A 12,208-nucleotide genomic window follows, 5' to 3' on the forward strand; every position below is an offset into this window, starting at 1 on the left:
GCAAGGTCAAAGGCTGTTTGGTGGAATATGTGGGATTTACCAGTCAGCCTGGCATCATCCCGTGTCAATGTTATGCCAGGTGTGGTACTTCAGGTTACTTGAACCAGAATCCTTGGGATAATTACAATGCAGACATCAGAACCTCTGGCATTTGACAACTCGCAGAAATTATTTTATGTAGACCTAAATGACAAAACGAGCCCAAGGGAGAGACAAGCGTACCATCAGAAGAGTTACAACCTGTGGACTCCCTGAGGTTCAAGAGCCTTATGATACAGTTCCTTAAGTTTAGTTTGGTAGCTCCATTATGTACCGAGCCTTAATTGAGAGGTCTTTATATGCAGGGTACAATATCATATCATCAGTGTTATTCTCTTGCCTACTGGAATGACTTTCTCACTAAAACATGAGGCATACTTATGTGAAGAGCTATGCTGGTTTCATCTGTTGCTAAAAATAGCCAAGCATGCTCTTTCAGGGATGAGTAATAATTATGTGAACACAGGCATTCTTTCTATGACCCAGTTCAAAGAAGAAAATTCTTAATATTACATTATTGCTATGATACGATCTATGTGACATTTCTAGGTATTTCAAAAATTCCACTTACTTTACTGGGAAGAAGGGACAAACAACATTGATAGAGTTTTTATATGTCCCTAAAATTTAAATCTTCAACATGAATATTATACTTGTTCACAGAGTCACGTGGTTTTGTCTTTGGATTAGTTAATACAATTAGTCATGGGATGCTTGGGTGGCTCAATCAGTTCAGCATCCAACTCTTAATTTCGGCTTAAGTCATGATCTCATGGTTCCTGAGATCGAGACCCACGTTGGGCTCTGCACTCACAATGCAGATCCTGCTTGGGATTCTCTCTCTCCTTCTATCTCTGCCCCTCCCCCACTCACACTTGCATGCTCTCTCTCTCTCTCTCTCTCTCTCTCTCAAAATAAAGAAATAAACTTAAAAAAATGTTTAAGTCAGTTACTTCCTCTAGGTCGAATTTGCTAAAGGTTTTTTTCCCTTCACTGGGCTCTCTGCTTGACAGCAGATAGCGTTTTGCTTCTAGTGCAGACTTGTTTTTGTGTGAATCATTAAGAAACCAGTAATCAAAGCAGCCTTCTTATTTTGTGCTATTAACCAGGATTGAGGATATTGGGGAATGCCCTGGTCTGTACCTAGCAGGATGATATATTTATTTTCATTCATGAGTGCTTTCATTTGGTGAGGCTTACAAAGGCAAAGCAAATACAGACTACCAAAAAAGACGGCAGTCCCTGTGTGCTCGATTAATTGGTATCTTTCCTGACTAAATTACTAAAGGTTCCTAGGTGGGGGAAAAACACAAACACACACACACACACACATGCACTCATGCACACACACACACACACACACACACACACACACACAGCACATTGCCTTACTGAAGCCACATTCTCTTAAGATTGTAGGTTCAAAACGATTATGTGTTTTAAGATATGTAAGTCTGAACATCACATCCCTGAAGGGAAAATCCCTTAGTAATATTATGCAATTACACAAACATTAGGAGTGTTGTGCCATGGATTTTATTAAATCACTTGTGAAGTTAAGATCTCACAGTGTTGAGAATTTCTGATTCCCTAGGGATGGCCTCATACCCTACCTTCTTTTCAATGTGCCATTTTTATTTGAAGTTCAAGATCAAAGACTTCTTTAATGTTACTATCAATCATATTCGAAGACTTTTAGATAACGCTCTCCGGTTATACCAACCTTAAATCACGGGCCATTTAAAAACCTTCATATAGTCTCTAAAACCAGTTTTAATTCCTAGTTTTCTCTGTTAAATTAAGACAATCTTAGCAAGCATTTAAAAAAATCCTTTTTACATGATATGTGTACTATATAATTACTATCTTTTAATGCATCAAGCGTAATAGCTAGAAATGAATGGAAAAAAAAAAAGTCTTACTATATTTAAATCGCCTTCCTTCTTATTTGAGTAAAAGAAAAAGGTTTCATCTGTTCATTCGTTATTTAGACCTAGTCCCAACTATAAGAAATTCTTCACAAAATTGATTGCTATTTATGTTGGTTCAGGGAATCAGATCACAGAACTCCTTACATTTTCTATAAATAAATGTTGAGTTAGCATTTTTTAAAAAGGAGAAAGTATTGACAGTATTGAATACCTAACTTTTACTAACAGCCACCTCAAATACTCTCACATATATAATTTTTATTCCCCCTAACCTTGGGAATTAAATAACATTATCTTAGTGTTACTTATTGGGAAACAAAAAGATAAGATTTAACTTGAAATAAAACATAATTAATAATCTGTAAACCCAAACTGAACTCATCTCTGTCACTTTCCATATAATCTGGTCACATACATTTATGTAGACTTAGTTCCATATATTATAATTATATAACCTTTAAAATGAAGAGACATTTGGGGTGCCTGCTGGCTCAGTCCCTAGAGCATGTAACACCTGATCTCGGGGCAATAAGTTCAAGCCCCGTGTTGGGTGTAGAGCTAATTTTTAAAAACTTAAGTTGAATCAAGAGATATTCTGCCAATATGGACTATTGGAAGCAGCCTTAAATATGTTAAATCTATGTGTTTATGTGTACGTACAAACACAAATATGTGAACGTAAGCATAAAATGAAACATGTGGGTGCATGTGGCATTCCACATGTCCCCTGGCTGTAAGTGCTCAGGCTGGGAGTGGGAACGCAGGTTGGACAGAGTTAAGGATTATGCAAAATGTGGACACTCGGAAATAGAAACGGAGTGAACATCACCCAGTCGGTGATTGTTCATCTGTAACAATATTGCCACCTAGAAGTCTACATGGGGAAGTTTTTTGGGGTTTTTTTTTTTTTTTTTGCAGATAGGAAGCAAGTGCGATCGGGGGAGGGGCAGAAGGCAAGGGAGACAGAATCTTAAGCAGGCTCCAGGCCCAGCAGAGTCTGATGAAGGCAGGGCTCAATCTGACTACCATGAAGGTATGACCTGAGCCTCGAACAAGAGTTGGGTGCTTAAAGGACTGAACCACCCAGGCGCCCCTAATTAAGAAATTTAAACACTCACTTGTTGAAGGTGTTGAAGTACCCCTGGATAACAAAGAATTGCTTCTGCACAGACTATTTTTGCAGCACTCAGAAACAACAACCACTGGTATCCTGACAAGTCAGAGAACTCTTATCCTCCAACAGATCCCTGAGATCAGAGCCAAACTTTGATGCGCTCAAGAGTAAAATAATTCAAGTCATAGTAAGTAAGAAGTTCATGAGAGTACTAGTGACAATCAGCAAGTAACATGACCAGGGGCTCATCTACGGCATCGTGAATTCTCTAAAGAGAGAAACCATAGGCTTCTGCGTTAAACCACCCTCACATTTTCTCCCTTTCTAGACAGGACTCACTCTGCTTTAACCTTAGTGCCTCTGAATTCGCTGCCTCATCCATCTCAAAGCGCTCGCTTCAGATATCAACATGACTAGGTTCTTGCGGCTCAAACAGTGTTTTGTGGATGAGGCTTTTCAAAATTTTGTCAGGTATCATGTTGCCTCCCCAAACCATGTACAACGTTCTACGATATGGTCTCCATGTAATTTATGAATTACTTACGTCTTAGTGCTTTTGTCTGCTTTCCAAAAATTAAACTCTAAATTCCAAGAGAGTGGTCTTTGTATGAGCGTTGCTCATTTTGTAACCCCACGGCTATAGAGCAGTTCTGAGACACAGGTGGTATTCAGTTAACTGTAATTGCTCGTCTATGCATAATAACCCAAATGTAGGTTCTCTCTTTCAGGTGAGAAGGGACTGGGCTTAGATTAATGTCCTTGCTTTCTGGTGACAGGCCTCTGGATAACAGGGCAAAGAGTCCAAGTTCAGGGTTGGCTACCAGTTCCTGAACAGGATGGACTGATTGGAGATCTGTGTGAAATAACATGGTCCAAAGCTGTAGTTAGATAGCAAAATAGAAGGGCAGAAAACAGGAAAAAACTAAGATATGAGGAAAAAACTCAGATTAAAAAATGCTGGGAATTATAAAGAAAGTGCAATTCTGCAGAAAGAAGTGGTGATACAGTAGACATGAGAAAAAGAACACAGGTAGGTCTAAAACAGACTCATGGAACCAGTTTACAGAGCAACAACGTATTGGGGCACCTGGGTGGTTCAGTCAGTTAAGGATCTGACTCTGGATTTCAGCTTCAGGTCATAGTCTCATGGGCTCTGTGCTGACAGCTCAGAGACTGCTTGGGATTTCTCTCTCCATCTCTCTCTCTCTGCCCCTCCCCTGCTCTCTCTGTCTCTCTTCCTTTGCATCTAGAATACATACATACGTACATACATACATAAGCTCTTTTTAAAAAGAACAACAAAGTATTTTCTTCCTTAGTAAACTGCAAACTCTACTTACTCAATAACTACTTTTCATTACTGAACTCTGATTAAAACATAAAGTATGTCAAAATAACGTCACTAAGTGCATCATGAGATCCCAATCTAGTGTGATCTATAGATTTTACACACACACACACACACACACACACACACACACACACACAGAGCCTGTATGTGAAAATTATATTTCTTGATTATATTCCTGATATATATAGGATCCATTGAGGATCTAGTTAATATTACATTTTATAAAGACCTCATAGGGGCGCCTGGGTGGCGCAGTCGGTTAAGCGTCCGACTTCAGCCAGGTCACGATCTCGCGGTCCGTGAGTTTGAGCCCCGCGTCGGGCTCTGGGCTGATGGCTCAGAGCCTGGAGCCTGTTTCCGATTCTGTGTCTCCTTCTCTCTCTGCCCCTCCCCCGTTCATGCTCTGTCTCTCTCTGTCCCAAAAATAAATAAATGTTGAAAAAAAAAATTAAAAAAAAAAAAAAAAGACCTCATTTAAAGTGAGTTGATGAAAATGAAAGGATACAAGATTTACCAGGATACTGTTGTCTTTATAGCTACTCTCTGTTCTGTATACCCACAATATGTGAGGAAGACACACATTCCAGGCAGAAGTGTGAAAACAATTACAATGCATTTTCACATAGTCCTTAATACTGAATTTCATTCGTTTTTTTGTTTTTTTTTTTCTTTTTTTGGAGTGAAATTGTTCACAAGGACTGGAGATAGACATTTAATTCTCAACAGATTTGGAATAGAATAGTCCCCATTTTTTATTCGTTTATTTAATTATTCCTTTCTACACCAAGAAATTATTGTACACCTGGGCAGGTATTGTACTAAGTAGCCCACTAGTCATTGCATGTGGGTGAGAGTAAAGGAATACTTTCTCTCCCCTAAAGTAGTACAGGTACTCAACAGAGGGAGCTAAGGCATTTGTATAAATTACTCTTATGCTATGCAGAAAATGCTGGTGTCATTGAAAAGAGTAGTGCCTACACAGGTAGGGGGTGCATAGAAAAGACATCCAGGAACATTAAACTTGAGCCCTTGGAAAGAGAGGACTAGCATTAACAAGAACATGGAAAATCTAGTCTCGAGGTAACAGGAACACATCTCTGTATCAAACACACCTCTGTATCAAGTTCAGGGTGAAAGGAAGCAGGGAGAAGAGACGTTGAAAGAAGTATTGAAGGTGATATTCAACATTGTGCTAAAAGCTAAAACACTTCTTAATAAAAGACGCTTGTTGATTTTCGAGCATATGCAGCACATCATTTGAAGACCTCTAACGAATCATCCTTTTTTGCCTTTTTTTGTATATTTCCTATGAATTTCTCCTTCTAGATGCAAAAATAAAACACATTCAAATAGCAAATTAAAAAACAAAAGAAACCCCAAGTGATATCTGGCTGGTAGAGAAGGTGATTCATCATTTATCAATTAGTGCCAAGACTTACTTCCATTCTATCCTTGAAAATGCATTTATAGGGCCTTTCTCCTCGCTAACATCCATAGCAATCTGCTGGGATTTCCCTAAGCCTTTCATTATGCTAATGTCATCATGATGATGCATCTGATATTGAAAGGAACTTAATGACAAAGAAGTTGAATAGTTATTCTCTGCACAAATTTTAAACTTTATTAAAAAAATTTCTTTTCAAACCTTCTCTGGCAAACATTTAGGAGCAGGATAACACAGGTCTTATATGAACTTGGGGACTTGATAGTGTTGGAAAAACTAAACATATTTCACTTCCTTTAAAGTTTAGGCTACAAGCATATTCTAGTCCAGTGGCTCTCAAACATTAGAACCCAGGGTAATAGTTTAGGGAGCTCATGAAAAACTGTTTTCTAGGTCCTACTCCCAGACACAAGACTTCCAGTATTGAGGGAAGGGAAGGAATCTTAAAAAAAATACCTCACGTAATTTTCAGAGTTGGTGCATGTTCTTGAGAAATAGTTGTAATCAATTACATAGGTTGTGGAAAGGACTACATAGGTTATGAGTGGAACTTATCCAAGAAGTGAGTTATTTGCCAGATCAAAGGCGAAGCGAAACTTAGAAATCTGATCAAATTTGATCAATATTTAAAATCAAACTACAATTTTAAAATGATATTAAATTTAATAAGGAATCAAGATACAGAAGGGAATAGTCTGTGTGTAGCTAAAGAAAATATGAGTCAAAGAAAGACAAGTTTGTCTTTACTGAGGGATGAAGGTTGACCACACATTTCTAGTATGATGGTCAAGCATATCCCGCCAGCGGACAATTCTTTGAAGAGATGACAGTGGCCATGAAAAGTACCCAACTAATTCTCCCTAGCTGGATTATACTTTCTCCAAAACAACTACTTTATAATTTATTTCCGAACTTATTTCATTGTTGGTCTTATTTCCATATGAAACATTTTGATTTCTATATTAGCCTTTGTAAAGACCACAGGGTGAGTTAAGTATGTAAACCAGATCAAGATAGATGCAATCGCAAATTCTACTTTCGGTTCCTACAAATCTCTGAAAGAGTCTCTGGATTTCACAGCTCTAATAAGGCCCAACCATCTCATAAGCTAAACGGTACACTGTGTTCTCCAGCTCGTGTTGCTAACGTGAGTTTTGAGACATAAAATTATCATTCATATCATTTTCAAATAGCTTATTTTCCTATGATTTGACTTACGTTTTTGCTTCATAATAGAGAATCATGGTCTCTTTTCTCTGTAAATCAGAATCAATGTTGGGAACCATTTCAAATAATTTGATAAATTTAGAGTTGCTTGGCTTCCCCTACACCGAGGAACAATGTGGAATTGTTCTGTATTCTCCCAAATTGTCTGATGTGTTTCATTCAGTGAAGTTTCAATTGCTGAAGGGATCTTAAGACTTCGTCTTCCAGCTTAAACTAATTTTTTGATAAATGATAGCATTCATCATGGTGGCAAATAGCAGCCTCCAGTATTACAGGGGAAAAAAAGGTAAGGAAATTACCTGATCTTTCTGATTCTGAACAACACCGTGTCTTGGTCAGCCTCGGAGGCAGAGCTCTCATGCTCAAGGGAATAACCTCTGACTCCAGGCTTTCCCAGGGCTCTCTCCTCGCTGCAGCTATGACAGGGACAAGGTGCCATTTTCCACGCTTGTCTGGATGTTTCATCTCAATGTCCGTTTGTGCAAGGATTGATGGTTCTGCAAGCGAGTGGAAAGATCAAGCTGCTTTCTAAGGCTGTGTCCGTCAAATCGCAAACTCTAGTAACATTTTAACATGAGATTTTGCCCCTGGATGAATGCCCCTTAAAAAATACAAGAAGAAGAAAAATGCACTTCAACATCTGGGCCTCACAGCCTCGGCGTGTCAAAGAAACAGACACAGGGCCTGAACATGCAGTGAAAATACACTGATTATCGTTGAACAACTGAGACATTTAAGGATGACATAACTCTTGAAGCATTAGATTAGTGAAAAGGATTTGTTCCATTAATTCTTAGACAGTTAACATTTCATATAGAAAAAGGGGTAATTAGCACTAAAATTGTCTTCAATCCCATGAGAAGTTTTTGGCCTTAATACCGCCTAAAGCTGTACTACACAAAGGTTACTGTTATTTATTGCCATGCCTTCCATTTTTAATAGGAGTCTATTCAATAAAAATTACCAAGAATACTTTTCTGCTGCTTTCTTTAACATCCCAAAATCAATGACTTGAAATAAGTCCATCTGTTAAAGGCTAAAATGTCTTTTTCACAGATATACTTGTACCCAAGATACAAATTGCCTTTTTTTTTTTTTAAAGAAGGAACGGTGGTGAATAATGATTTCATTTTAAGGGAAATAAGTGTTTTAGAACCAAGGAAGGAATAATTATAGTGAGTTCAACCCACTTAGAGTGAAAACAACATATATTAAACAATTGAAATTGAGTTGGAACTCTTAATATGTTGTAACCTAAATAAGAACAATTTACTTAGTAGTCCATTGAATTTTCATTGGTATGCATCGCCTAAAGAACACAAATACCCCCACCGTACTCATATTTTAAGTGTACTGTAGTAAGTAATTATGCCTATATCTTCTCTTCGTATTTTGAGATATTTGAAGATAGAAACTTATTTGCCATTACATCACTCTATTATGAATAATTTGACTCAAGAATTCTACAGATTATTTGTGAGTACCTAGCATGGACTCCTCTGAGCATATGCCATGGTAAAAACATAAAAATTTTTTTTTTTTTAATTTTTTTTTTTTTTTCAACGTTTATTTATTTTTTTTGGGACAGAGAGAGACAGAGCATGAACGGGGGAGGGGCAGAGAGAGAGGGAGACACAGAATGGGAAACAGGCTCCAGGCTCCGAGCCATCAGCCCAGAGCCTGACGCGGGGCTCGAACTCACGGACCGCGAGATCGTGACCTGGCTGAAGTCGGACGCTTAACCGACTGCGCCACCCAGGCGCCCCAAAATTTTTAACTTCCGTTAGTTTTTAACAGGATATGTAAATAAAAATCTGTTAAAAATAGATAAGAAAGGAGTGCCTGGGTGGCTCAGTTGGTTGAGCATCTGACTTCAGCTCAGGTCATGATTTTGCGTTTTGTGAGTTGGAGCCCCACCTCGGGTTCCGTGCTGACAGCTTGGAGCCTGGAGCCTGCTTGGGATTCTGTGTCTCCCCCTCTCTCCTCCGCCCCTCCCCTGCTCGTGCTCTGTCTCTCTCTCTCTCTCAAAAATAACTAAAGATTAAAAATAGATAAGAAATATGAAATGCTACATATAATAAGTCTTTGTGCAGACTTTTTAGAAAACAAGTATGTTTATCAAATTCCTCTGTGAAAAAACAAAGTTTTGTAATTGCCATTTCTGATATTTAAAAATGAAATGCAGTACAATGGTAATGACCAACTGCATTACAAATAGTAACTTTGACAGTCTTTTTTTCAACAGTTTTATATAATTTTGAAGGCTTTTAAATTATTATAACAAGTTGTTTTATCTATTTATTTTTGGTTGTTTTGGATAATGTCAGCAGAAATGGTAATTGTGTTCCTTAAGTAGAATTTAATTTTAACTAAAAAAAAATTAAATTACATTGAATTGTTTCACCATATTTAGATTTATCTCTGACATAGTTCTTCATTACAGTTTGCTACTGCTCATTCTTTTCTACCCAACATAACTAAGGAAAAGAATCCTTTCCCATCTCTAATAGGTGATTACTACAATTGTCACTCAATAATCATGGGCTGATTTTAAAGTGTATGTTTTAATCCAGGACATGATTCTTGATTTATACAATATTATAATAAAAGACACTTTAAAGATTATAAAATAAAATCCTTCCACTGTTCTGATTATTAAAGTGCAGACTAAAGACTTACAAAATTTGCTCATGGTCACACATAAGGAATCTCCTTCACTTCTGCCTAATGTTTTTGAGATTCATCAACGTTTTTTGTGCTTCATTTGCTCATTCTTCTTTTTGCTGAATAGTAATCCACAGAAGGGATCACACAGTTTGTTTATCCTTTCAATTGTGGGAGAGCATTTTGATTATTTCTAGTTTGGGCTTTATGCGTAGGTTTGATGTACCGATTTGCCATGGCTAAGGGGGTATCACAACCCGGGTAGTGTATATCCACAGAAATCAGAGTCCAGAAGGCTAAAATCAAGGGGTTGGCAGGGTCAGTCTCCCTCTTCAGTCTCTGGGAGAGAATCCTTTTTTGTTTCTTCCAATTTGTGGTGTCCTCAGACATGTCTTGGCTTTTAGATGCTTCACTTCAATCTCTGTCTCTCTCTGCATACTCCAGTCTCCCCTGCACATCTGTATTCTCACATGGCCTTTGTTCTCTTCTTATTAAGGACAGCAGTCTTATTGGATTAGGATCCACCTTAGTGACCTCATCTTGATTTGATTACATCTGCAAAGACCCTATTTCCCAATGAGATCACATTCATAGGAATCAGAGGTTAGGACGCCAACATATCTTTAGGGAACAATTTAATCTGTAGCAGCTGAAAAAACTCTCATGTACAAATCTTTATATGACATGTGCTTTCATTTTTGCTGTTTAAATTCCTAAAAGTAGAACTGCTACATCACATGTAAGTATATATTAAAGGTGGTTTTGCCATATCATACCACCCCTATTAATGAATGGGAACTTCAGCTGACCTCTCTTCTTGAGAACATTCAGCATTCCCAGTCTATTTGAGACATTTGAGTGAGTGGAGAGTGGTATCACACTGTGACTTTTAGCTTGAGAACAATAGCATACAAATTTGCATGTGGTTAATGGTTATTCATATATTTTCCTGTGTGAAATTTCTGTTGAAGCACTGATGGTTTTTTGTTGTTTTATCCTATTAAATTTTAGAGATATTTACATTTTTGAATCTGTATATTTTTAATATGGCTCCCAGTCTGTGTCTTGACTATTCATTTCCTTAACACTATCAGACTAAAGGGGATTTCATGACGGTAAAGTCTAATTTGTCAAGCTTTTCCTTTATTGTTTGTGAATTTTGTTTCCTAAGAAATCTTTGCTCACTCATGCCATTATGATGATTCTCACTAATGTATCCTTTCAGATTTTTATGTCCTTTGTGAATAGCTTAGTTTTATTTGTAGATGGTATGAGGTAAGAGGCAATGTTGGTCTTTTTCCTCCACAGATAATCTGTTGTTCTAGTGCCTTTGTCATTGTAGATTTCTTCTCCAATTGAATTATCCTGACATCTTTGTCAGCGAATATTTCACTATGTTTTTGGGGGTTCATTGCTGCATGATCCATTAGGTCCCACTGATTTATACGTTACCATCTTGAATACTTCAGCTTTAGATTACATAGTGAAATCACTCACCTATGTCCACTGCCTTCATTCTCTTTTTCCAAGTTATTCTTTCTACCCTAGGGTCCTTTGCTTTGATTTTATCAGGCTTGCCTTGAATTTAAAAACAATGTCAGAAGAATCATAGTCTTAACAATATTGTACCGTAATGTATTGAGCCATTAAAATTGAATATTTCTTCATTTACTGTCTTTTATAATATTTTATAATACTCAATGCATAAGCCTCAACTATATGGTTAAATAAATAGTTCATGTTTGGCAACACCAAATATGATTTTTTTTTAGACTGCATTTTTGAGGTAAAACTTACGTAAAGTTTGTAATGTTTACTATTCTAAAACATTCAATTTTGTGGCTTTTAGCACATTCACAATGTTCTGCAACCCTCAATAATATCTAGGTCCAGAAAATTTTGTATCACCTCAAAAGGAAATATCATATTCAAGAAGTCTCTCTACCCATTCCCCCTCCCCAAGACAGTAGCAGACACTAATTTTCTGTCTTTGTGGATTAATATATTATGATCATTTCTTGAAAGGAATTGTGCAATATGTGGCTTTCAGTGTCTGGCTTCTTTCACACAATACGCAATTCTCAAAGTCCGTTCATATTATAACATGCATCAGTACTTCATTCCTTCTATTCCTTTATTTTTAATGTTTATTTATTTATTTTTGAGGGTGGGAGGGGCAGAGAGAGAAGAGAGAGGGAATCCAAGGCAGGCTCTGCACTGTCAGTGCAGAACCCAGTGCAGGGCTCGACCTCACGAACCGTGAGATCATGACCTGAGCTGAAGTCAAGAGTCCAGTGGTTTAACTGACGGAGCCACCCGGGTGCCCCATCACTTCATTCCTTTTTTTTTTTTTTTTTTTTTAAATTTTTTTTTTCAACGTTTATTTATTTTTGGGACAGAGAGAGACAGAGCATGAACGGGGGAGGGGCAGAGAGAGA

Source organism: Lynx rufus, unplaced genomic scaffold (genome assembly GCF_022079265.1).
Source record: "Lynx rufus isolate CCGP_SWC_20201006 ecotype Redwood Valley unplaced genomic scaffold, mLynRuf1.p SCAF_20, whole genome shotgun sequence".
Lineage (NCBI taxonomy): Eukaryota > Metazoa > Chordata > Mammalia > Carnivora > Felidae > Lynx > Lynx rufus.